The sequence below is a fragment of the Mauremys mutica genome, chromosome 11, assembly GCF_020497125.1.
Source record: "Mauremys mutica isolate MM-2020 ecotype Southern chromosome 11, ASM2049712v1, whole genome shotgun sequence".
Taxonomy (NCBI): Eukaryota; Metazoa; Chordata; order Testudines; family Geoemydidae; genus Mauremys; species Mauremys mutica.
The window spans coordinates 16625737-16652872 of record NC_059082.1 but is presented as its reverse complement, the minus strand read 5'-3'; the positions used below and the strand labels follow the sequence as shown (position 1 = coordinate 16652872).

General features: G+C 41.6%; 1 long non-coding RNA gene across 1 annotated transcript in view; it reads left to right on the top strand.

Moving 5' to 3' along the window:
• Positions 1–27136, top strand: part of LOC123344438 — a 159332-nt gene that overhangs the window by 111987 nt on the left and 20209 nt on the right. The window contains exons 6-7 of the long non-coding RNA XR_006572552.1: positions 19352–19401; positions 19814–19956. This is a non-coding gene — a long non-coding RNA (uncharacterized LOC123344438). The remainder of the gene's footprint in view (positions 1–19351; positions 19402–19813; positions 19957–27136) is intronic.

The following is a 27136-nucleotide window of genomic DNA, read 5'->3' as shown; positions in this document are numbered from 1 at the left end:
TCAGCAGACTTTTAATGAGGCTTCCAGATAGGCTACTGCAACTGTCTTTTTCAGTCTTTAAGAGTTTTCAAGGAAGTAAGAGTCTAGAATTATTCTTGCTAATATGTGTTAGCAAGGAAACCCTATTTTCCTACCTACCCAGTGCAAAGGAGGAGATTCTACCTTCCTGTGATTGACACCGTTTGCGCTTGACTAGTTCTTCACTCCCACTGCCCATTTGGGGAGGGGAGGTAGATGTTACCAGATTAAGGTACTCTTGGCTCCCTGAAAGCCCTTTGTGATAATTGGATAGTCCTTCCTCCTGGCCCTCCCAAGAGTTTACTGAGCCACCCCTGAAGAACCCAAGTGGGTGGGTGTCATCTGTTCTTAGCAAGGAGTGGGAACAGGGATCCCAGCCTCCCAAAGATATCTATTGATAGGTGTCAGAATTACGGAGCCTAAGGGACGGTGGAGTATTTACCAAGAGAAAGGACTGGTGAGTGTAAGTCAAACAGAATTCACCATTGTGTGTCTGAGCAGATCCTCAGATTCACTAAAAATCCTGATTCTAGGTGGCTTTAGGTTCTATGTGAATGTTTTTCACCATCACAATATATCTGTAGATCAGCCACTACGATGAAAGAATATCATACATTTGAACCAGTCTGAATTTCCATTCAGGAGGGAAGGAATTTGTACACAAAACCCATCCGGCAGCACATAGTGTGTGTCAAAGGTATGTGAATGGATTCGGGGTGATCAATGACTTGGTGTTGCCTGGAATGGCTGATTACTCCAGGTCCATTTATAAATCACTGTTTAAACAATAGCCATTTTCAGGAAGGCTTGATCTTAAAACAATTAGGTGGATGTTTCCAGAATAATACACTGCCACGGTAGTTTTGCACTGCGCTCTTGAGACTATGATATTCAATTCTTGCTGGAAGAAGCCTCAGTCTATGCAGGCACTAGAACTGACATTCTGAAAGAAATGAAATGAGCGGTAGAAGAGGGTCAGGTTATTCTATTAATTAGTCTGTCTCACAGACTAACAGCTAGTCCCTGTTCAGATGGATTCAGACATTTTACATGAGCCACATGGTTGGTATCTAGGTATTCAGTTACAAGATTCTGAAATAAAGTTGTTAACCCCAGGTTTAAAACTCCATTGTGTGTTTGGTTTTACAGCATTCCACTCCCTCTTCCATTGCTCAGCTTCTTCCTTTCGGTTTAGTAGCTGAGCAACTTTGGAAGGGGCCCTGTGCTTCTGTAACTTAAAAGCGCACACACACAAAGATGGAGGCAGAATGATTCAACTAGTGGCACTCTTGCCTCTGGGCAATGGCTATCAGTCTCTCACAAGTACCTGGCTCACAGCCAATAGCAATACCACAGTGCAGGGCTCTGACTGGCCTGTTAGTAGGGCCTGTGCAACCATTTAGGCAACCTAGGCAGTCGCCTAGGGCACTAGGATTTGAGGGGCGCCATTTTCTTCGGCAGCGACCGCAGCAGCCGGATCTTCGGCCACCCCGGTCACCGCCGGCATTTAGGCAGAGGGAGCTGGTGCAGGGGAGCGCGGGGAGGGCCGCCTGCAGCAAGGGGGCGGGGGCGGCATGCAGGGGAACTCCCTGCCCCAGCTCACCCCTGCCCCGCCTCCTCCCCAAGCACACCGTGGCTGCTTCACTTCTCCTGCCTCCTGGGCTTGCAGCATCTAAGCTGATTGGCGCTGCAAGCCTGGGTTTGACACTGAATTAACCAGATCGTCTCTTATTGAAGAAAACAAAAAGTGGAGGGAGACAGCCACCTAAAATCTAACAATTTTCTAACTGGAGTTGGAAAAATGTCAGTCGTTTGCTTAGGGATCTGTTCCTCTCCTTTTTGCAACTACCATTGAATGAGAAGTGTTCTGCTGTTAATACTTCCTGTCTTGTCCCGGCCAGTATTTTCTGTTGGATATTATTTGATGTTAATTTTTTAAAACTTGAATTTGCTTCCTATGTTGTGTGCATAGTTGATGGTACCAACATGTGTTTTGTGTGCATAGCTTTGCTTTGCATATGCATGCCAGGCTTGTGGGCACTACTCCTACTCCTAAATTAAATTAAAAATTCTGCAACAAAAAATTAAAAATTCTGCACACAATATTTTAAAATTCTGCAAAATTCTGCATATTTTGTCAAAATAAAACAATACGATCCCACCCATTGCAATTATTTTTGGTTGTTTATTTCAAAATACCTGTCAGCAAGTATGTCTATAAGAATTCAGACAACAAAAAAGATTCAGAAAATGTTTTTTTGATAAATAGATTCCTTACTAGGCATATTAATACAGAACTCTGAGTAATAATTCATTTAAGCTACAATACAGAACCATATTTCCTGCAAAGCAGTTCAGAGGCTGTGGGGAGTCAGGTGAAGCTGAGGGAGAGGAAAATAATTGCTGAGAAGGAGCCTGGGTGTGAACTTGGAGGGTTGTTGGATATGGGTGGGAAAAGTATGGAAAAGGTTTTTTTGGGGAGCAGGGAGGGACTGTTAGGGGGCTTCCCCCATGCAGACCCTGGCTGACCCCTAGCCTCTCCCATTCAGTCAGGCACATGTGTCCCTCCACCCCCACTCAGACATCCACCTCCCCATCCCCATGTGGTCCTGCACCACCTCCCCATCCCCATGTGTCTCTGTGCCCCCACTCAGACACTCTGTCCCTATGTAGCTCTGCACCCCCTCCCGCATCACCATGTGGCCCTATACCTCCACTTCCATTCAGCCTCTGCCCTAGTCTGTCCTCCCCAGCACTCGACACTGTCTGTCTCCCCATAGCGCCTGTCTCCTGACCTGGTCCACTGCAAAGAAGGCTCTGCAGGCTCTTTCTCTTCCCTAGCTGGCTGGGAGCTGCTGCTGTGTTCTATTGCCACATTGCCATCTTGTGGGCAAAGGTGGAACTGCAGCAATTTTTCAGCAGAAGCTTTTTTTCTGCCCCCCAAATTAAAAACGTGTGGCTCATTAATTATGCATGCACGCAGTGGCGCAGAATTCCCCCAAGAGTAGTGGGCATTCAGCTGCTTGATCTGAGCAATGAAATTGATGTCTGCATATAGGATGGCTGCATTGCCCTCTCTGTGGATGCAGTTGGTTGCCACAAGTACTCCTCGTTCTTTTTGCTGAATAAAGTAGGTGTACAAAATCCAAGGTCAGGGTTGATAACTTGACTTTGACTGTCAAGAATATCATATATTTTTGTATTGTCTTGCAGTAGCATCCAAAGGCCTCAATGAGGCCCCTGTTTTACTAGACACTACGGACACGTATAGTAAAAAAAGACAGCATTTGCCCCAAAGAGCTTGCCATCTACACATGTGACAGAGACAAAAGGTTGAGAGAAACAGACAAGAAGGACAATAACTTTAATAGAACAAGTTTTTGAAAATAACTATTAAGGACCTCTCTCTATCCCTAGATCTAGGGTCTTAAACGGCTTCCACCATCACAGTATCTGAGGGCCTAGTTAGCTTTTAAATACCAAAATAATCATAACTTTCTCTCTTTCTTTCCCCATAGTAGGAGTAAATATATTCTTTGGATTATTTAGAGAAGGGGTTGTCTTTCTGTTTTGCTTTAAATTAAGCACATTTTGAGGGAGATATATGTGAAGAAATGAATCTTGTGTTTTAGTTCTGAAAGTGAGACGTTCTGGGGTCATTTTTCTCTCTTGTGATATTTAATTCCACAACTTCCATCCAGCTCCTGAGAAAGCTCTATCTCATGTGCTCATGGGTCAACAGATTCATTTTTCATTTATTGGTTAGGAGTTTCATTTTCCCAATGGGATTTAAATGTTGTGGGAAGTCAGAGCCAGGAAGCTTTAAGGCAAAATTCTCAAAAGTGTGCCAGGGACCTTTGAGGCCCATTGAAAACTAATAGGACTAGACATCAAAGTCACTTAGACACTATTGAAAAATTTGCCCTTAGTTTTAAAACAATTATGTCTACTATTCTAAAAGAACTATGTACAGGCAATATTGTTCTGTAGTAATAGTGCCACCTGCAAGCGTATGTCTAAAAATATTAAGCTGGAATTATGGGCTAGCAGAAGTGATCTGTAACATTGGTGCATGAGCACAACTCACATCTTTGGGTAGAATTGTGATTCAAAAATGTTTGTTATAGTATAACACAAAAGCAATGGCTGTATATGTACAAGGTGAATTACTACAATCTTATTTTTTTTTAAATGGGACCATGGGGCATGACAGTGGGGTTTTTTTCCCCCTCTATATTCTAGTCTGAATTATTTTCTCTTAAATTTCATCAGCTATTATTCATTTGTTTGTTTTCCCCTATACAGATGTAAAAGGTGGTGCAGAATACTGATATTAGACTAACTTTAATATCTACCATTAAGCTACACTATTGTGAAATCCAGTGGGTGCTGTTTAAGCACATTTTTTACAAGTAGATGTGTATTTATGGAATGAGAGAGTGTTTTTATAAAAATATTACCTAATAGCTGGGGTACTTCAGGTTAATACATCTGGAGTTACTCCTTCAGAATCAGCAATCGGCTTTTTGGATCCTATTTTAATTCAAGGTTTTCATTAGCAGGTATAAAATGCTGCCAGGTTTATTGGCCTCTTAGCAGAGGGATCTTTTTGTATAATAGCGGGTTGTAATCTTTTCTCATATTCTAATTTTGGTTCTTTTTTCTAAATAATAGCAAAATAATAACACACTACAAGTTTATAGCACCTCGTCAACTTGGGGCCTGATCCAAACCCCTTTGAAATCCGTGGAAAAACTCCATTTTGCTTCAGCGAGCTTTGGATAATGCCATTCTTTGGGGCATAAAAAAATGCAGACTTCTTTTGACCTCCCACTACTGCATCCTTAAATCTGGATAAATAGAAAATTGGTTTATAAATCTTAGCAGTGGATCTATGATTAAAAGAAAACAAAACAAAACCCCAAAAGACCCAAAATACTGTACTGTAGAGGACATAGACTGCCAGGATGTACTACAGGCGGTAGTAAAATGTGAAAAATATGACAAACCAGATCAACTGCTACTAAAGCTACATCTAGACTAGCAATTGTACATGTGTCCATATCCGTGGCTGTGCCATAACCCTCCTATTGTCCACATCTAAACCCCACGAGCATGTGCCTGAAGGTGAGTAGAGGACAAGAAAACTAGCATGCCTGTATGGTGTGGATAAGTACCAGTGTGTGGTGTGGCCAGGGATAAGAGGTGTGTACTAGGTCTTGAGTTTCAATAGTCCTCCACCCCCATTCCCACAGTGCATTGACCCTTTTCTTCCTGAGCCTTACCCAATCTATAAAGGTCTCTGTTCACCTGTTTTCACTGGTAGTAGTGTAGAGTTGCCAGGCATCCAGTTTTCTACCAGAATGCCCCGTCGAAAAGGGACCCTGGCAGGTCCAGTCAGCACCGCCGACCTGGCTATTAAAATTCTGGTCGGTGGCGCAGTGGGGACCCGGGGCTAAGGCAGGCTCCCTACCTGCCCTGGCTCCTCACTGCTCCCGGACGCAGCCGCCAGGTCTCTGCAGCCCCTAGGCACTGGGGTGGCCAGAGAAAGGGAGGTTCCATGCACTACCCCCGCCCTGAGTTCTGGTTCTGCAGCTCCTATTGGCTGGGAACCACGACCAATGGGAGCTGTGTGGGGCCATGGCTGCAGGCGCAACGGTAGTGCGCACTGTGCAGAGCCACCTGGCCGCTCCTCTGCCTAGAGACTGCAGGGACCTGGCAGCTGCTTCCTCGGAGCCACGGTAAGCACTTCCGGGACCCCCCCCTACACACACCCCATACCCCAACCTCCAGCCCAGCCTGGTGTCCCCTCTCACACACCAAACCCCTCATCCCTGGCCTCACCCCTCCTGCACCCCAACCCCCTGGCCCAGCCCAGAGTCCCCTCCTGCACCCCATACCTCTCACCCTGGCCTCAGCCAGAGCCCTCACTCCCCACACACACCCCTGACCCAGCCTGGTGTTCCCTCCCACACCCCAAACCCCTCATCCCCAGCCTCACCACAGAGCCCCATTTCCCCCACACCTCAACCTCCTGCCCCATCCTGGAGTCCCCTCCTGCACCCAACCCCCTCATCCCTGGCCCCAGAGCACATACCCCATCCTGTGCCCCAACCCACTACCCCATCCCGGTGAAAGTGAGTGAGGGTGGGGAAGAGTGAGCGATGGGGGGGCGGAATGGAGCGAGAAGGGCAGGGCCTCGGAGAAGGGCAGGTCGGGTGTTCAGTTTTGTGTGATTCAAAAGTTGGCAACTCTACAGTAGTGAGCTATGCTGACCACATCAGAACAGCTTGTTCTTGCAGTCTTTTGATCAATGCAGGCAAACAAGAGCTGTCACCAGGTCCCACCACCACCTGCAGCTGCTGATCAGCGTGTGGTCAGAGTACTCTGTCCTTCATCACTTTGCCTGGAACAGCAGGAACATTCACCTGTGCCGGAAAGTTTCAGAGAGGCTAGAGTAGCTGTCTTTGACATATCAGAAAGTTCTACCCATATTCCACCTAACAACACTGCATAATCATCTGCCCCATGATCAAGAGCAGAACCACATCATCATCCCATTTCTCCACCCAGTTTGGCAGGGGGAGAATATGATCAGGAACTGCCATCCCTAGATGTTTGAAGGCGGGAGACATTCCCCCGTGGTAACCCTCCCTGCAAAGCGATTCCTAGAAGGCCTCCCTGTGATGCACAGAATCCAAGGATACCACCCTTGAAATGCTACAGCTAATATTACATAACAAGAGCAGCAGTGTGGGTACACGCGTGTGGTGGATACACCCATGTCCAGCACAGCATATGTGGACACTTGGCACAGGAATTTGGAACGTGCACGAGCATGTACTGGCCCAGCAACCACATATGCATGCCAGTGTAGGAACTAAGGATATCATTTATAATATGGTCAAAAATGCATGACAGAATCCTAAATTCATAGGAGGGATCTGAAATGTATTACAAATCAACTGGGTGAATATACTGTAAATGAAAGATACAAAACTATTAACATTTGGATGAAATTTCTTAGCCAAGTATATTCACACCTTTTACAAAACAAGTTATTTATAAAAGAATAAAAACTTCTTTCAGTGTTTGACTGAAACATTGCATCCTGAATGCTGATTCCGCAGCTGCTCTAAAATTCATCTACATTGACTTTTTCTTCAGATTTTTTTCTGCATATAAAAACCGAAGACATTTTATCTTTAATTTGAGACCGTATGGAGTAACTGAACAGCTATAAATAGGAATCTTGGGATGATGATGATGCCTATGACTTAAGGGTCAAAATATCATAGCAGAAAGGCTTGAAACAGTCAAATCTTGGCAGCGTAACATCTTGTCACATTTATAAAGATAGTCCCGAGAACAGCAACTTGGGGGTGAGGAAGGAAGCCAATGATAAAAGCAATTCATCCTCTGTCTGGGTCTCCAACTTCAAACAACTCCATGCTTTTATAACCTGTGAAAATTGGGAGTGCTGCTTACACTCAAACCTTTTCATCTGGCAATGATTATTTTTTAATGTACTTTATAGAAATTCTGAGTTTTATTAAAAAGACAGAAGACAGTTATTTCTAAAGAGGAAATAGCAATAAAAATGTATATCTCCTGTTTTGTGTAACATAGGCCTATTTTACTACATTGTGTGTTTTCTTTCTTTTTTGTCCCCATTATAATTACAATTAGTAGTAACTGGAGTTTAACCAAAGCTGAACCTTCTTGCAGTTGCAGACAAACAAGAATTTTCAATCATGTTGCAGAATGGGCAAAATAATATACAAGATCAGCATCAAGACTCTTCATAATAATAAGAAAAGGAGTGATCGCATTATTCCATAGGTGTCCTGTCACTATAAATTTACTGCAAAGGTCTCTGTTTCCAGACAGTTTTGCCTTTGTATTTGCTATCATACGATTATACAAAACAGCTACTATCACTGCTGTGCTGGTATAAGCTTAGCAAAAGGTTAACGCTGCATTAAGCTTGGTTGAATAAAGCATCCAAGGTTCATGGGGTTCCAGAAGTTCCCCTGTAGACTGCCCCTTTGTTATAAACTTTATGCACAGCCCATTGGTTTGTTACAGAGAGGCGAAATAATAATAATAATAAACCCGGCCCACACAATGTTACTGGTTGAGCCATCAAAATCATGTAGCCATGGAAACTGCTGAGACACCATGAGCTCACTAGGAACAGGGTCCCTTTCCTGATCTTTCCGATTAGATTGATGCTGCACTTGTTCAAGTTAGTGAAAGGAAATGAGAAAATATATTTTCTTGAGTGTGTCTGGAATTCATTGAACAGCAGAATACTGCAAGCAGCATTTGTGTGGTTGGTCTTTTCTTCCAAAAGTGTCTGGTGTATGGAGTGATCCTCAGGCTGAATCACAGGAAGAGATGGGGAGAGAGGAAAAGTGTTTTGACTTGTTCAAGTTTCCACAATGCGAAAATATTTTGTTGCTTACATTTTCTGCCCTAACTACTGACTTTCATTACATGTTCATGAGGTTCCCAGACCTAACTAATTTGGAGAACATTTTATTTACATGGAAAATAAGTAGTTCTCTCAGCTCAACTGAAAATGCCAGTGCTCACAATTATTCTGCTTCTCCAGAGTTTGGTGCAAAATTATTTTTTTAGGGAGAAATCTTCCTCCGTGTCCTTATTTCAGGCAGGACTGTTAAAACAGCTCCGGAGGTTAAGCTTTCTATGGCTGTGACACTATACAAACTCCACACTGGGCAGGAAAGAGCTTCTGAGCCGCTATGAGCTCAGTCAGCCCTGGCCTGCTACACCTGCAATAGGTGTCAGGCTTGGAGGGAGGGATTACAAGGGAAGAGCACAGCTCAGTTAGGGCTGTTTGGGAAGGAAAGCAGATCTCTTGCTGTCACTCTGTGAGATGTTTGGCTGGGGCCAGGAACTGCTTGAGACACTGCTGCCTGTCAGAGGCTCTCTGAGGTAAGGTAGGTCTGACACTTGACTATCTTTTGATTTGAAACCAGTGACTTGGCTGTGGAGACATGTGGCTAACGGTGGTGCCCTGAGTGAAGGGGGTGATGCCACCCCCTCCCCTTTTTTTTTTTATTTCTTTACACCTGAGCAAAGACTCAGTAGTGGTTTGTCTCAAGCCTAAAAGTGACCCAGCTCATCTTGGCCTTTACTTCAAAAAAAAAAATCTCATGATGATCATAATACTGCCAATTATCAACCTGCTGGCATGGAGCCGAAAGAGGGGGTGCACCCTGCGCCAGACTAACTCCTGGGAGCTGGAGAATGCTGGCCAATCAGCACCCCTCTCCCCAAGCTGGCCAATAGGTGCCAGAGACTCCCAGGGGGACAAGCCACTTATATCCCTTGGCGAGTGTCTCCCTCCCTTGCTGCTGGGACTGTCACCCTTTTACCACCTGCCCCATCAATTTCCCCCAGCTGCTGATGTGGTGGTGGCGGCGGCATATGTAGTTATCTCAATATTTGTATTCACATTATTACTGTTTTTACCTTTTTAGCATGTCATTAAGAAAAACACTAAGTACCATAAAAAATCACCAAAGGCTTTAAAATATATGGTCCTGATCATGAAAACACTTATACACAGTCTTAACTTTAAATACGTGAGGAGTCTGTCTGACTTCAATTACAATTTTTGGTAATTTTTTTTTTCCTGATTGACTTCAGAAAAAGTCAAGCATGTACATTAGTATTTGCTGCATCGGGGTCTCTGTTACTTATTTGCTTTTGATCCCCTTTTGTTCTCTTAAATCTTTAAATTACCTTTTTTCCCCGCCTACAGATTCAGATAGTTAATAAGATATAAAGGCCCCAGCCATCCCAGGCCCCATCCTTGCAAACACAAATGCACATGAGTAACTCTACACATGTGAATAGTCCCACTGGGACAATATTGAAGGAAGTGACTGTGGAATTTGGGCCTGTATGTGGATGTCATAAGTTCTTCTATTTCACCTCTTCACTCTGCGATGTAGTTTCCTCTTCACGTCTCATATTCCCCAGGTATGCTAGTTCTTTCAAGGCTGTAAGTACTAAACCAACGACAGCCTCCAAAGGTTTTAGAAGGGAGATGCTCGATCAGCTTCCTTACACTATTGCAGTATTTATTTGTATCATATAATGTTTTGATAGCAAACTTCCCCATAGTTTGTTTTTTTTTAAATATAGGTTTTGGGGTTTTTTTTTCCTTTCTCTCTCTCTTTTGTATCATAGTTTTCCTTAGCCTCTTTGGGATTTCCTTGGGCACATTTTCTTATGTGATATTTAGGGCTGTCAAGCGATTAAAAAAATTAATTGCGATTAATCGCACTGTTAAACAATAATAGAATACCGTTTATTTAAATATTTGTGGATGTTTTCTACATTTTCAAATATATTGATTTCAATTACAACACAGAATACAAAGTGTACAGTGCTCACTTTATATTATTTTTATTTCAAATATTTGCACTGTAAAAAACAAAAGAAATCTTATTTTTCAATTCACCTAATACAAGTACCATAGTGCAATCTCTTTATCATGAAAGTTGAACTTACAATTGTAGAATTATGTACAAAAAAAACTGCATTCAAAAATAAAACAATGTAAAACTTTAGAGTTTACAAGTCCAGTCAGTTCTACTTCAGCCAATCACTCAGACAAAACCAGTTTAGTTACAAGAAGCAGCAGATAATGCTGCCCACTTCTTGTTTATAATGTCACCTGAAAGTGAGAACAGGCATTCACATGGCACTTCTGTAGCCGGTGTTGCAAGATATTTACGTGCCAGATGCACTAAAGATTCATATGTCCCTTCATGCTTCAATCGCCATTCCAGAGGACGTGTCCATGCTGATGATGAGTTCTGCTCGATAATGATCCAAAGCAGAGCGAACCAATGCATGTTCATATTCATCATCTGAGTCAGATCCCACCAGTAGAAGGTTGATTTTCTTTTTTTGGTGGTTCAGGTTCTATAGTTTCCGCATTGGAGTGTTGTTCTTTTAAGACTTCTGAAAGCATGCACCAAACCTTATCCCTCTCAGATTTTGAACAGCACTTCCGAGTCTTAAACCTTGGGTCGAGTGCTGTAGCTGTTGTTAGAAATTTCACATTGGTACCTTCTTCGTGTTTTGTCAAATCTGCTGTGAAAGTGTTCTTAAAACTAACATGCTGAGTCATCATCCGAGTCTGCTATAACATGAAATATATGGCAGAATACAGGTGAAACAGAGCAGGAGACATACAATTTTCCCCCAAGAAGTTCAGTCACACATTTAATTAATTTGTTATTTTTTTGATGAGCATCATCTGCATGGAAGCATGTCCTCTGGAATGGTGGCCAAAGCATGAAGGGGCATATCTTGCAATGGCAGCTACAAACATGCCATGCAAATGCCTGTTCTCACGTTCCTGTGACATTATTTAAAAAAAAAAAAGAAAAAGGAGGCAGCAGTATCTCACATAAACATAAACAAAATTGTCTTAGCAATTGGCTGAACAAGAAGTAGGACCGAGTGGACTTGAAGTCTCTAAAGTTTTACAGTTTTATTTTTGAATGCAGTTATGTAACAAAAAAAATCGACATTTGTAAGTTACACTGTCACAATAAAGAGATTGCACTACAGTACTTGTAAGAGATAAATTGATAAATACTTTTTTATCATTTTTTACAGTGCAAATATTTGAAATAAAAATAATATAAAGTGACCACTGTACACTTTGTATTCTGTGTTGTAATAGAAATCAATATATTTGAAAATGTAGAAAAACATCCAAAAATATTTAATAAATTTAAATTGGAATTCTATTGTTTAACAGTGTGATTAATTTTTTTAATAATGATTAATTTTTTGACTTAATCACGAGTTAACTGTGATTAATCGACAGCCCTAATAATATTTAATTAAATTTCTAAGATATTTTATTAAATTCCATGGGAGCTAACAATAGAATCATAATAAATATTTATAAATAGATCCAAAAGGGAAAATATTTTTGGAGGGAAAAAACAGGATCTAGGTATGTGGAAGACTTTGACTCACTCAGTTTATTTTAATATTGCATCAGTCCAGCAGTACCAGCTAAGATTTTCAATTTCATTTAATCCTTTCATTATTTATTTTAAATAGCTGAGGGACTGTCCTCTCAAATCATGTGCCAATTGTTCTGCATATCAAGTCATATTTTGCTTTTCATATCCAAACCGTTTAGTGTTTGACTCTTTTTGTTGTTGTACCTTTCCCATCTTCAGCACTGATTTAAGTGTTTCATAATGAATATATTCATCTGCTAGAGAGCATTTTGTTGCATTTCTACAGCCTAAAAACATCTAAGAATAGTAGATTATTTTTTTTGGAAATGTGTGAAAAACATTGTCTCTCATAAAAATTAAATACTTAGATTTTGTTGTACATGTTTTTACAAAGGATATTTTTACAGTTTGAATACATCACTGAAAAATGGAGGGGTGTGTGGGGGGGGGGTAATAAAAAAGATAAGTGCTTTATTTTAGTGGCATAATTGGGAGTGACACACCCACTTTCAAAAAATATTAAGGGAAACTGCCCGCAGCTAAAGTGCATAGAAAACTGCCCTTACATCTAGGATGGCTGTTTCCATTCCCCCCGCTGCCCCTGAAATCACAAAAATATTAGAGACACCGAGTCAGTCTGTCAAGCAAGAAATAGTTTATTTTGATACTACTGTATTAGCTGATCCCTGTTCATTCAACCCAGAGAAGCACTATCACTTGTATTCTAAACACATGAAATTTGCATTGCTGTGAATATATTTTTGCATGAAACCACCCAGTGATACAGAAAGTAATTGATCCTGAAATTAGATTTCAAATACAACTTATGAAATTAAGTCTCTTGAAAAATCTTTAAAAAAAATAAAATCCTATCAGTAGGACAGCGAAATAACCACACTTAAGTCTGGTCAGTTTAAGAATGCTGCCTCCAGCAACTCTATTATATGGCACATTTCATCTCTTTTGAATTTTACTTCAATTAAATGCTTCATTTCCTAACCACAGATACATTATGTCTATAATCAATTTTTAATTTAAATACATTCTAATACATTTTCTATACTACAAGGGTTTCAATTTTTCCTTCCTTTTTAAAAATCAGATTTGTGGCTCTTTTGGAGAAAATGGAGCTAATATAATGGAAGTTTTCCAGTCTCTTTCTGATTTATTATTTAATTAGTCATTTAGGGCCAGATTGCAAACTTCATGCTAGTGGTTGTAAGATGAGTCCCATTGACTTCAGTTGGTCTGCTCATGTAATTAGCTGCTTACCAACGGAAATAAGGGGTTCACAACATGGCCCTGATAGGATTATATGGAAATCCACGATGTCTGTTGCTAAATTTTTTTAAAGGTATGAAACACTTGTAAGCAAGAGCACTCTGAATGGTTAGACATGGAGTTGACATTCTGTATACTTTGCATGCCCTGGAGGCTGGCTTCAAATTGGCTCTGTATAAAGTAGTGCAGAGAGGAACATAGGGGAGGGGGTCCCCAGATGTACTCTTAAATAGAACCATTGGCTGCACACAAAAGAAATGAAAACAAACCCCACACCCATACATAGGTGATGGGGAGAGGCAGCAGCTACAGAAGAGCTGCATGGCTGCTCCACGGTGTGCTTATGGGTTGGGATAGGATTCTGTTCTTCCAGCTTATTTTCACACACCTACACTTACATGCTGATTTGATGTACTATTGGTGTATGATACATTTAAAAATCCGCTTGCCAGATCATTATATAATCACTATTGACACAACGGGGAAGCCCAAGAGGCAAAATATGACCCTTTACTGGGAGCTGCCATCAGTTTCTCCAGTATCTTCAGCTCTCCCAGATCAGAATCCACTGGCCTGTGCACATCCTTCACTTGTGTATGATATAGCATGCCCACTCTATTTAACACATGCTTTACAGTTTACATTTTGCAACATTTTACCCCAACAAAAATAGTAGCAGACCCATTTTTTGACCAGCTACCCTACTCTGCATGCTGTAATTTTCTTGAAACATAAAGCTAGAGATATTTTCCTAACATCATTTGTCACCATTTCAAAAATCATCCTGTGAGAGAGAGTTTCTGTAGCCCTAGACTGTGGTGTGAGAACAAATCAAACTGTTAATTTTAAAAAGGACTTATTTAGGTCGTACACACTGTTCCTGTAGATCTTCAGTGCTTGAATTCTGGGACATTCTGTAGAGACCATTTAATAGAAAAAACATATGACCCAATGAGCAGACGGTCAAAGCAAGCTTTTAGATGGGGTTATCAGTCACCACCCAGGCGCATACTTGCATCTACACTTCAAAGCCAACAGAACTTTTTTAAAAAGTTTCTGTAAGATACATGGCTCCTGTTCTCCTGCAAAAATCGTGTAGCACATTAATCACTTGCTACAAAGGAGATGGCTTTTGCATCAGTGGATGACATTAAGCATCAAGTAGCATTCTGGAAAGCAACAAGCCTATCTTTCCAAGAAACATCTGCTGCATGCGGAAGGCGTGCAATGAGTAAGTGTGGTTATAGTGAAATAACCTTATGGCTCTAGTTTGGTTTTACTTTTCAGTCCCTTTAAGAGTGAGATAATATTCCAAATAACACAGTTTGTACAGTTTTTTGAGCTCCTTGGATGAAGTGCAAAATGTAATTGTAGCAAAAGAAATTTAAGATCCAGCAGAAATATATTATTTCCAAAAAGGATACTATTTTAGATTAACAAAAGAATCATTTTAATATACATTGAGTTTAAAAAAAAAATACCCAGAACCCAATTTGTCATGAATGTTAATGTAAAATTAACTTTTGCCACTGCATTCATTCCATCCTCCCACTTAGTCTCTGGAGTTAGTTTTGACAGATATGTAGATTTATTTAAATGCTGTATCAAGAATCAAGTAATCCTTCTGACATAGCTTTTTAAATTAAAAACGTACATGTCCATGACCCACAAATGGGTCAGCCCATGCTCATCAGGTGATGGAGGACACGTTTGCTTTGTTCCCTGTGCACTATTTACAGACAAATGGCCTGATTCTTGTCCCTCTGGAAGCTAACTGGAAGATTTGCCTTTGACTTCAGTGGGAGCAGAATTCCGACTCTATAAGAGGCCCTTAGTGATATGTATTATTTAAGTTAAATCTCAGACAGCAAAAGAATCTTGATTTATTCTTACTATCTAACCGAACCCTTACAACAGAGTTTCTTCCGTTAACCAAGGCCATCCAAGTCAGTGTTGTTGCACATGAGCAACTGAAGGCAGAATTTGGCTCATGCTGCAGGAAGAAAGGCCAAGGGACAGGTAAGTAGCATTAACCAGAGCTGTTAGGTTCCAAACACAGACTGGAAGAGTTGAAATTTCCCCTTTTCCAACCCCCACCCCCACCTTTTCCTATGACACATGTTTTGGCTCATGTTCTCTTTATCTCTCCAGCTTCCGGGGTTTGCCCATCATCTTCCTTCCTTACCCCAGCTCTTCAAATTGAGACTGTATAAACAGGAGGGGTATAAATGGGGGTGGCTGGTGAGAGGGTTGGGGAGCTCAGATGAGAGGGGGTGATTGACAGGTGGACTGGGGGAGAATAAGATAGGGGTGCCTGTCTGTCAGCCTCATGTTTTCCCCTTCTTTGTGTGCAGGATCTGGGGGGTCCAAGACCCTCTTCCGTTCCGCCCCCTAAAAGCTGGGATGTTGGGGTCCCTGCCTCCCTGGAGTGTCTGAGCCCCTCTCCCTGTTCTTCCATGTGAGCCTGGATCTGGGCCTGAGTGAAGGGTGTACTGAAAGTAATGCAAATTTAATCTGAAATCCAGAAAATAAATAGTGAAGATACACAACACCCCTGTATCAGGTGGGGACTGGCCAGAGTGGGGGGCTAGTTTGGAGGAGGGGAGGAGTGAGTGGGCCTGGAGCATGGCTGGGAAAACCTGGCTGAAGCAGGAGCAGGAGTCCCAGCTGAAGGTGGGTAGCAGGAGAAAGGGGCCCAGCTCAGCATGCACCTTAGGCTACATAACCAAGGTAGCTTGTGGCCCTCCCTAAGATGCTGCCTGTGATATTTATTCACAGAAGCACCAGGCAGGAGACCACAATGGACAACTCTTACATGTTAATAGCTTCCACTGTGCCAACTAATGGCTTCGTGAACTGGAAAGGGGAAGGGAGCTAGAAATGGTGGGAGCGGGGAGGAAGCTATGTGTTGTGGGGGAGGGGTGGAGAAAGAGAGATACTGCAGTCTTCTCTCACACATATAAAGTTACTGTAACAACCATGTAATAAAACTGTCAAGGTTTTGGGACCTAGGCCATGGACGAGATTTCTCTCATCAGCCCTGTTATCAACTACGTATTGCAAATATTTCAAAGCATGACCATCATCCCCATTGCACGATAACAAAATGTATGGAGTGGGGATGATTGCTGAGTACATAGCAACCCTGTGGCCAACTGCAAAGACCACTAGACTAGGACTATTCCTAGCTCTGCCATTGGGCTGCTGGGTGACCTTGGACAAGTGACTTCAGAACTCAATGTTCTGAAGGGCACAAGCTATCACCGGGCAACCTTAACTGTGTTAACAAAGGTTTGTTGCCATTTAATGAGTGAGTGGTAGAGTTCAACACCCACCTCCCCAAGCTTTCAGACAGTCTGTGTGGGAGAAGCGGGCTGGTGAATCTCCTACATTACTGGCAGAGTTGAGAGAAGACAGAGGACAATATTGTGCTGACTTTGTGTCATCTTTTGAAAAATTCACTGTTTACTTTCTCTCTGTGCATGTTTCTTGCATGCTCCAAAATTTTTGTTGTGTTGCCTTTTTATACAACCTTCTACCATTTGCCCTCTTAGTTTTGTTGCTTTATGATCTTTCCAGTATTTTCCACTTACTAACTGTATGGATTTGAGTCTATTAGCACCGCTTTGCCTCAGTTTCCCCATCTGCAAAATAGGAATGATGCTTACATATACCTAGCTGCTCCACAGTTGAGAATTAATTCATGTCTGTAAAGTGCTTAGAACATATAAAGTACTAGATATTATTTTACTTTATTTACTATTGACCCCTAAGGACTTTATTGTAAACACTTATTTCTATGCCTGATCCTATCTATATTGAAGTCTGTGGAGTTTGAATGGATCTGAATGTCACAAGAACAAAAACCTATCTTGGCATATATCAATATGGGGAAATAACACCTGAAGAAATGGCATGTGTCAGTATTTCACTTATAAAAATCAGAAGTAAAAGAAACAGGGAACAACAGCCACTTCAGTTCATAAGGTGACAATTTAAAATATTTTTCATGTTATTTCAAGATCCTTCTAGAAAAATGTGCTCATATCCTGATCACACGCAGGCAACTTGATAGGTTGGTATTGTGTTTTATTATAGTTAGTACAAGTAAATGGAAAAGAAACAAAACATGTAACAACATCCAAATAAATTTCACAACTTTGTTACTAAATGTAAAGGTGTCATTTTCTTTCATAAATAAACACTGCAACAAATTCATCTGGAAAATGTGCTCTAATTATTATATATAAATGACTGTAATCACATTTATGTTTCTTTCTTTAGCAACTTTTAATACCATAATTTTGGTGTCATACTTCTAACAAGGGATTTAATTTCTCATCTTAAGTAACTTTAAAATTAGTACAACTCTGTGAATCTAAGGATACATCTACACAGGGAAAAAAATGGCAGAAAGTCTCAGGGCCCAGGTCTGCAGAGCTAAAAACAGCAGTGTAAACATTCAGGCTAAGGATGGAGTCCAGTTTCTGAGATCCTCCTTCTCCATTCTAAGGCTAAATATCTATGCTGCTATTTTTAGCCCTGCAGAGTTAACCCCAGGAGCCAAAGTCAGTTGACCCAACTCTGAGATGTGCTGCCGCCAGTCATTTTTTGCTGTGTAGGGAATACCCTAAACATGTATCACCTGCTATGGAGGGGGAAAATGTGCAATGGATATCAAAATTATTGTACATATACATGCAAATCAGCTGCATGTGCAAATTCACCTAATTACTGATTTGTGTGCAATTGGTACCCAATTTTTGCACATCATGATAATTTCATATACAAATTTGAATGCATATGGCTACCCAACTTCCAAAAAAAAATCTCTCCCTTTGCCTTCCCTAGTCTAAAATTTAAAAAAAAAAATTGCAATTTTTTTCAAAAGGGGAGGATAAATATGTGTAAGATATTGTAAGCAATGTGGGTAACTTAGTAGACATTCAAGATTCAAGGATTTTACAAAACCATTTTTTCTGCTGCTTTATAAAAACCTTAACATTTATCTGGGCATTGCACATATGCATACAGAGCACCTCTTTAGAGAAACTTGCACATGTTTTCATGGGCATTACTAGGCTTGAAAAAAAATTCTTATGGCAGTAAAACTGCTACTATTTTTCCATATATTTAAGGGCCAGCTGTTATACTTTTCAACTTGTGCTTTCATTGAAATTAGCATGGTCTTTTATGAGACAAAGGCACAGATAAAGGATTCTGTTTTCTAGTTTATCCCTTTTCTTGCTGCTGCTGGGGGAGAGAGGAAATGCAATGCAATGTTGGCTTCTGAAATATAATTAAATTAGGAAATAAATTACAGGTGTTTACCGTGTTGTTGTTGGGTTTTGCTCTGTTTTTTGTTTCTTGGGGCAAAATATAGTGCTTCCCCAATCTGAAGTTGATTCCCATACTTAATTTGCTTAATTGCTTAATTACTTAATCTCCATTTGCTTAAATTCAGTACACTTCTGACATTGGCCATATGAAATAATTAGTCAAGTAGCGGACTTCTGTTGGTTGATTATACAATGGTGTTTTGTGTTGTCCAGTAACACCTATTCCTTACTTTATCTGAATGACTTAGTCTGTTCTTGGAACAAATTAAAAATAGCATGTTACAAAAAGTAAGGTATTGTGATAACCTTTAAAGCCCCAATCCTGCAAACATTGAGGTACATAAGTTTGCATGTGAGTAGTCCTGTGGAACTGTGAATGTGGGAAAGTTACACGCATACATGTAAGTGTTTTGTGAGCAAATCATAAGTGGCCTTCCCCTAGCCCCAACAAATAAATAAACAAAAAGCGAGCATGCCAAGAGATTTTATACACAAACATCAAATGTTCTTATTTTTTTTGGCAAAGGAATCCCAAATAAGGACTTAATCTAGATTGAACTAAGCAACTGTTTCAGAGTTTTGATGTAACCAGTGATTATTAAAAATGTTTTGAATTTTGCATGTTAGTGTGTTCTTTAATATTGGTAAATATTTTATGTCATTGATAAAATAATTTTTCTCAAACAGTAGAATGGACTGCAGAATCCCCATGACTTCTTGGACACCATCAACTGAAGGTGCTCATTGATTTATTTTTTTCATATTTACTGTATTGCTCTGTGGTTCTTTCCTTGAGATAAATATTATTGAATCTTCTACTTTACTTTAGACTGATCTCCGTTTTACATGATTTGAGTCAAAATCTTCATTTGATCTTCTAGCAATGAGAAAGTTAACCCATTCACCTCATTATGAGATCTCAGCAGCACCTACCTTCTATATAAATTGTTGACAGATGGGTTCCAGTTGTGGTCACCCGTGCAAACGGGGTTAACTAAGTGACAGATACATGGATTCATTTTGAATTTTTTAACCATAGCTTAACACTTGTCAGCTTCAAAGTATACACTGTTGGGAAATTAGTGTCCTATAATGCGATATAGCAATTGTAAGTTTGCAAAGAAAACAGATTGTCTAATTTTTCCATAGGTAGGGTTAACTGTCTGGACAGCTGAGAGTCAAGCCTTCAGGACACGCAGCTTTATTTGATTGGTCTCAGTCTTGATCTGGCACATGAAAGGAAATGTGAGGAAGTTTCAAGCACAGATCATTCTGCAAGTCCAAAGATTAGGGTGAGGTCAAGTTCACTTGCATTTTCACAGTGTCTCATTACAAGCATAAAACAAAGTAGCATGTAAGCAACATGAGGTTTATTATAGCAATGATTTAACTTTCAGGAGGTTCACATTGCTGGAATATTCTAATTTTCTGTTTATTAGCATCAAAGAAACTGACAATAGTAAAGAAATAGGGGAAAATAATAATTTTGTATGCTTTCAATGTGATTTTCCCCCTTTAAGTCTGAGATGCAACTTATGCATACTTTACCAGTGTTGTATATGACTCCAAAATAGGCTTAACATTTAGTAAGGAGTATGTAATTTATTCATGTTACATTAATTCAGTCCATAACATTATTATAAATAACCTCCTCCTGTAGTATCTTCTAAACCTAAGATACCAAGGCTATTGGAGGAGTCTGTGTGGTAGGGAATGTTGAATTTTCAGTGATGTCCACTGTAGTTATGAAATTTGGTGGGTCCAGTATGCAATGCTTAATGAGCCTTTTCTTTTTTGCTTTGCTTTGGACTCAGGATTCATATGAAGCAGAAAGTCAAAGGGCAAGTGTGGGGGTGGAGTAAGATACGAGCTTAGGCATAGTCCCCACCCTGAGCTCAATGAATCTGAAGCCCCAGTGGGTATGTCTACACTGCCATTAAAAACCTGCAACTGGCCCGTGCCAGCTGACTCAGGCTTGTGGGGCTCAGGCTAAGGGGCTGTTTAACTGTAGTGTAGATGTTCGGGCTTGGGCTGCAGGCCAAGCCCTGCAATCCTCCCACCCTTGCAGCATCCTAGAACCTGGGCTGCAGCCTGAGTCTAAATGTCTACACTGCAGTTAAACAGCCCCTTAGCCCAAGTCAGCTGGCATGGGCCAGCTGTGGGTGTCTAATTGCAGTGTAGACTTACCCATAGACACCTATTCCCTTATTCTGAAGGGTGCATAGCAAAAAGGATGTGGTAAATTAAATGTGTGGGAGATATGGCCTTATGTGCGACCCTCAGTACTCCAAGTAGATGGGATACACTCTCCTCTTTGGCCTTAACAGCTGTAATTAGGCAGGAGTAATTATGTGGGTACACAATAGCCTGTTTATCTGTATGGAACTGAGTTTCCCCTAAGCTCTCTGTCACTTCTTATCTTGTACTTCAAGGCTTTGATCCAGTGCCAACAGAAGCCAGTGGGAGCCTTGCCACTGACATGGATGGACATATGCATGACATTCCATACCTGTACGCTGCAGTACCAAGCCCCAAGTATTGCATGATTTCCTCTTTAAGCCATACATCGGGCCAAGGTTTACTTTAAACTCAATCCAGGCTCACCCAAAGGTTCACAAATCTCAGCAAACCTGTTGGTTAGGGATGAGCCCTTACTTAACAGCCAATCCCCCTCCTCCCCACTCTCTGCACTGTGGAAAAATTTAGATTCCAGTGTGAGGGCCAGATCCTCAGTTGGTGTAAATTGCCTTCCTCCCATTGAATTCTTGACCTGAGTTTTGCATTAACCATGTTTTAAAAAAAATTAGTTGACATTTTAAATGTGTGCATTGGCATTCAGCAATGCTCTATGAATACCTGTTTTTCCTGAGGGTGAGTTGCTGGTTAACTGAGCTCATCATTAGGCCTCTCTTTAAAATTAGTTGGCTAATTTAACCACAGGCCTGTGTAAACATGGTTCTCTTTTTTTCCCAGTACAATATTATGAATGAGGAATATATCTGCGTGTTTGTGTATAATAAAACAATGCTTCTTTTTCTTATCATATAAAAACACATCACAGATAAGTTGCTCAATTAAAAAGGGCTTGATTTTTGGCAAAAATAGAAATGCAGAACACATGTGGCCAGTTCTCTGCCCTATGTTACACCTATGCAACCCCGCTAGGGACAATGGATTCACTTTTTGAACTCTTCCTGTACAAATGTGCATGTGAGTAATTACCATGACCATGCATGCAATTATAGGAATGTCATGCAAATACACCTAACTGGTAAAGGTGTACGTACACTTATTGCAATTGTGCATATAACTGCAGTACAAATGATGATGCAAAGTTTTACAAATCTTAATCTATATTGTTTAGTAGTGATGTACAGCCAAGAAAAATGTTTTAAGTTTCCTCAGCCATTTTAACCATGGCCAACTTTTTATTTTCTATTCCCTGAGACCTTGGAATATAAGTAATGCAATTAGAGTGGATGAAACATCATTTTTTGAGGTCTTGGAATGTCATGATTCTAATGTTGGAAGTTGTCCCTAGGGTTTTACATTTCTGACTTTAGCCTGAAATTACCTTGATGTCTAGCCCGAGATTTGGGAAATGGAATAATGGTTGGCCCTTTATCATTGAGATACTGATCATAAATGCCTCTGAAAATTTAAGAATATAATTTTGGACTATCCTAATAGCTACCATTCAAATTAAAGCACCATTCTAATCACAAAAATAGGATTCAACGCGTTATGTATAAAACCATAATAACGACGTCTTTCTAAATTCTCTGTGGATCTCTGTACGCAGCAGGCAGTTATGATGATGAAAATGCAATGCTCAAAGTGAAATAAGTGTAGTGAATATTATGTTGCGGTGGAATATGGAAACATTAAAGAACGGAACATTGATCTCCTGTTAATAATCATCTGCTCTGATTTTTATTTTAGTAAATTGTTTTATTCCTGACTTTTTTTTACATAAACGTTCAGAAGGGAATGTTTTAAAAAACAGAAGGGCCCAACCATGTGAGATACTGATCACCCTTTCTGACTGCAGGGGGAGTTGAGCACCTCAAGGGACTAAACCCTAAGTGCAAATCTCTCATGTGGTTTTGGAGGATGATTTTATGGGGAGAAATGTAGGGGAACGTAGCTCTTTCATTTAACAGCAACAGCTTTTCTATCTATTCGTTCTTCTAGAATGGTTTTGATCTGTGATAGCGATAGTAGGTATTCTGTGCCTTTCTTTTTTATGTTGCTCTCATCATATTAGTCCTGTCTTCATACTTGACTTGTCCACACAAAGCTGACCTCTCTACCCAATTTATCTGGGCCGTCTACCGTCTATATCCAGTCTACACTGAATAAGTCCATTCGAATGGGATAAGATCAGTGAGGTTGGGATACTACTCCAGTCTCCTTCCTGATGGTATAATACATGAAAACATCAGAATTCTAATTTAAACTGCGATCTGCAAAATGGCACATGCTGTGTATACCAACATCCCCAGAGAATAGGGTGATCCCCTATACCGTATGTTAGTTTTCTACAGTGGTTCAGCTTGAAATTATTCTTCTCCATTGTTGGTCTCCGGTCAATTTGTATGTTCTCCTTCCTTTCCATTTCACTCATAGAATAGTGAATATTTTCCCAACCTGTGCCACCCAGATTTCAACTTTGCCTCCTTATGCCATTGCTATTAGAACATTGGTGCACAAAATGTATTTTTAAGGAGAGGCAATTTTCCTCTTCATGACAGTGTCTAATCTTCCAGAGGCTCTCCATCAAAGCTTTATTCATGTCTTCAACTCAGCTTTGTGTTTTGGAATAACAAATCAGTCGGACTACACTCTAACTCTTTTTCCATTTGCTACGGTTCTTTCTTACTCCACATTTGCATTAACCATGATTTTGATCTTTGCTGTCTATCTTCTTGAAACTTCACTGAGACATTCCTGACTCTTACCTATGTGAACTGCTTGACCACCAAGTTTTCTTGTTAAAAGCTTTTTATTTCAAAGATGGTAAATAATGCAGTTTAGCTACTGTTATTATAAATAAATATAAATAGTTAGGACCTAATTCATTTCTCAGGGTACGTCTTCACTACCCGCCATATCGACGGGTAGCAATCGATTTCTCGGAGTTCGATATATCGCGTCTCATCTAGACGCGATATATCAAACTCCGAACGCGCTCCCGTCGACTCCGGAACTCCACCACCGCGAACGGCGGTGGCGGAGTCGACGGGGGAGCCGCAGACGTCGATCCCGCGCCGTGAGGACGGGTAAGTAATTCGAACTAAGGTACTTCGACTTCAGCTACGCTATTCGCGTAGCTGAAGTTGCGTACCTTAGATCGAACCCCCCCTCCCCCAGTGTAGACCAGGCCTCAGTTACATCTATGTAAAATCTGGAATAACTCAATTTATACTCCAAATTTACACCAGTGTAACTGAACAGAATTTTAGCTTTTTAGAACACAACATCAGGCTATTATCTGTTTGTGTAGTCTAGGATATCTCCTCTTCTAGTTCTCAGTTATAATACAGTAAAAGATGTTTTATCTGGCATGTTGGGGGAATTGGTGGTGCTGATAAGTGAAAAATGCCGGTTAACTAAGAGGGAGGGAGTTTGGGTGTGGGAGGGGGTGTGGGGCTGGGGCGCGAGAGGGAGTGTGGGGCGCAGGCTCTGGAAGGGAGCTTGGGTGTGGGAGGGGGCTCAGGACAGGGGGTTGGGACACAGGAGGGGTTTCGGGGTGCCGGATCCAGGGGACACTCACCTCAGGCGGATCCCCTCCTAGGTGGAGGCGCGGCGGGCAGCTCTGTGCACTGCCCCCGCCCCGAGCACTAGCTCCACAGCTCCCATTGGCAGGGAACTGCAGCCAATGGGAAGTGCAGAGGTGGCACCCTGTGGGTGGAGGCAGCGCTCAGGGCAGAGTGGGGGCAGCGCGCAGAGCCGCCTGCCGCTCCTCTGCCTAGGAGCAGCCTGGAGAGTTCAATGCTTGGGAGGAGCCACCCAAGGTGAGCACCCCCCAGATCTGGCACCCTGAGCCTCCTCCCATGCCCCAACTCCTTGCCCCAAGCCTGCTTCTGCACCCAAACTCCCTCCCTCTTAGTTAACCAGCATTTTTCACTTACTGGCACCCCCCATTCTCCCAACATGCTGGATTAAACAGCTTTTGCTGTAGAATTGGAAAAGGTACAGAGAAGGGCAACAAAAATGATTAGGGGTATGGAACAGCTTCCATATGAGAAGAAGTTAAAAAGACTGGGACAGTTCAGCTTGGAGAAGAGACGACTAATGGGGGATATGATAGAGGTCTATACTGTCATGAATGGTGTGGAGAAAGTAAGTGTTATTTATTCCTTCCTAAAACACAAGAACCACAGGTCACCCAATGGAATTAATGGGCAGCAGGTTTAAAACAATCATAAGAGAATATTTCTTCACACAATGCACAGTCAACCTGTGGAACTCATTGCCAGGGGATGTTGTGAAGGCCAAAGGGATAACTGGATTCAAAAAAGAATTTAGATAAGTTCATGAAGGATATTAGAGAATAAGTTCAATAGCTATTAGCCAAGATGGTCTGGGATTCAACCCCATGCTCTGGGTGTCCCTAATCCTCTGATTGCCAGAAGCTGGGACTGGATGACGAGGAATGGATCACTCAATTAAATTGCCTGGTTCAGTTCATTCCTTCTGGTACCGGTCTTTGTAGGAAGAAAAGATACTAGGCTAGATGGTCCATTGGTCTTGCCTATCCTGACCATTCTTATGTACATCTCTATGACTTCTACAGATGAGTCTTTTAAAGGAGGTCATGGATGTCCCACTTGGCCTGTTGAATATACATGATTCTGGACCATTGGTTTGGCCCAGTACAGCTGTTCTTATGTTCAATATTTAAAATTTAAAGAATGATAGATGTTACTTAAAATTCTTTCCCATTTTAATGCCATTTAAATATTTTTTTCTCAGCTGGCTTGCAAGGTATTTTGCTCAAGGCATAAGCCAAAGCTGTATTTTCTGTAGCATACAGAAATATATACATTAGTTAAGATCACAGACGCTGACTTTCTGATTTCCCATGGGGTGCTCAACCCCCGCTCCACCCCAGCCCTGCCCTCACTCCACCTCTTCCCCCAAGGCTCCGCCCCCATCTCACCTCTTCCACCCCCATTCTGCCCCCTCCCCCACCACTTCCCATCCCATTCCACCCCAACCCCTCCCTTGAGCACATCCTGCCCTCGCATACACGGATGCAGATATCCACGGATATAAATCGGTATCTACGGAACCGCAGGGCTATACCGGGAACTGCAGTGGTGAAAGGAGCAGAACATGAGGCTGCTGCTCCCAGGATCCAGCGCCCCGCACCAGCAGCTCCTCTGGCATGGCATGGCTGTACTACGCCCAGCCCCACCCCCAGCCCTGTCCTCTGGTGTGGCTGTACACACCCTAGACAGGAGATGCAGACAGCTGCGTGGAAGGGATGGGAGTGGAACTGGGGGCAGTACAGCTGCACGGGAGGAGCTGCCGGTGCGGGGTGCTGGCTTCTGGGAGCCCACGTTCTGCTCCTTTCACTGCTCCGGTTCCCAGGAGAGCCCTGCGGTTCCACAGATACTGATTTATATCCGCGGATATAAATTTGTATCCACGCAGGACTCTGAGTATATCTCTGTTTTAGCATAGAGTATAATTAATGTTGTGCTGTGGGGTAGTGGTTTAGCTATGTAAGATATGTAAACTCCATACTGCTTGAAGTCTTTTGTGTATTCCCTCTGGTTGTACAAATATAGTTTCCCAGAATTGTAGCTATTTCTATTTTAAACGCCATTATTTAAAGGTCTATATTGCTGATTGCATTTAGGTGATCCAATTAGGGTTGCCTCACCTTTGGTTCCTCCTAGGACTCTCCTAGACCACTTAAGAGTTTACAGGGGCACTTTGCTCTGGATGAAGACTAGTTAGGCTGAAAAGTGGGATTTTAGGCGATGTGCTCATTTCACTTTGCCATTGCTGCTGGATCATAGGAATGGAACCAACAGCTTGAGTGGAGAGGAGGTATAGTTTGAATGCATGGCCCTGCACTTCTGATCTAATCCTAGTGTGAGTAGCTGATAGATATGCGTCCCTCAGCATGAGAGTTGGATCATCTTAGACTGTTTTACATTCAGACTTATACATCCACTTACTGAGGTTACTTTCACCTGCCTGAGAGAGTGCTTCGTGACGCTCACACAAGCTTGTCTCTTCCACCAACAGAAGTTGGTCCAGTAAAAGGTATTATGTCACCTACCTTGTCTCTCTCCTATCCTGGGACCAACATGGCTACAGCAATGCTACAAATCTCCACTTACCGACGCATACTTAACACTATTTATCCATCACTTCTGAGTGTGGTTTGGATTGTTCTTTTAACACATGGCAGCCAAAACACGTGAGCAGGCCTCATTAATAAACATGTATAAA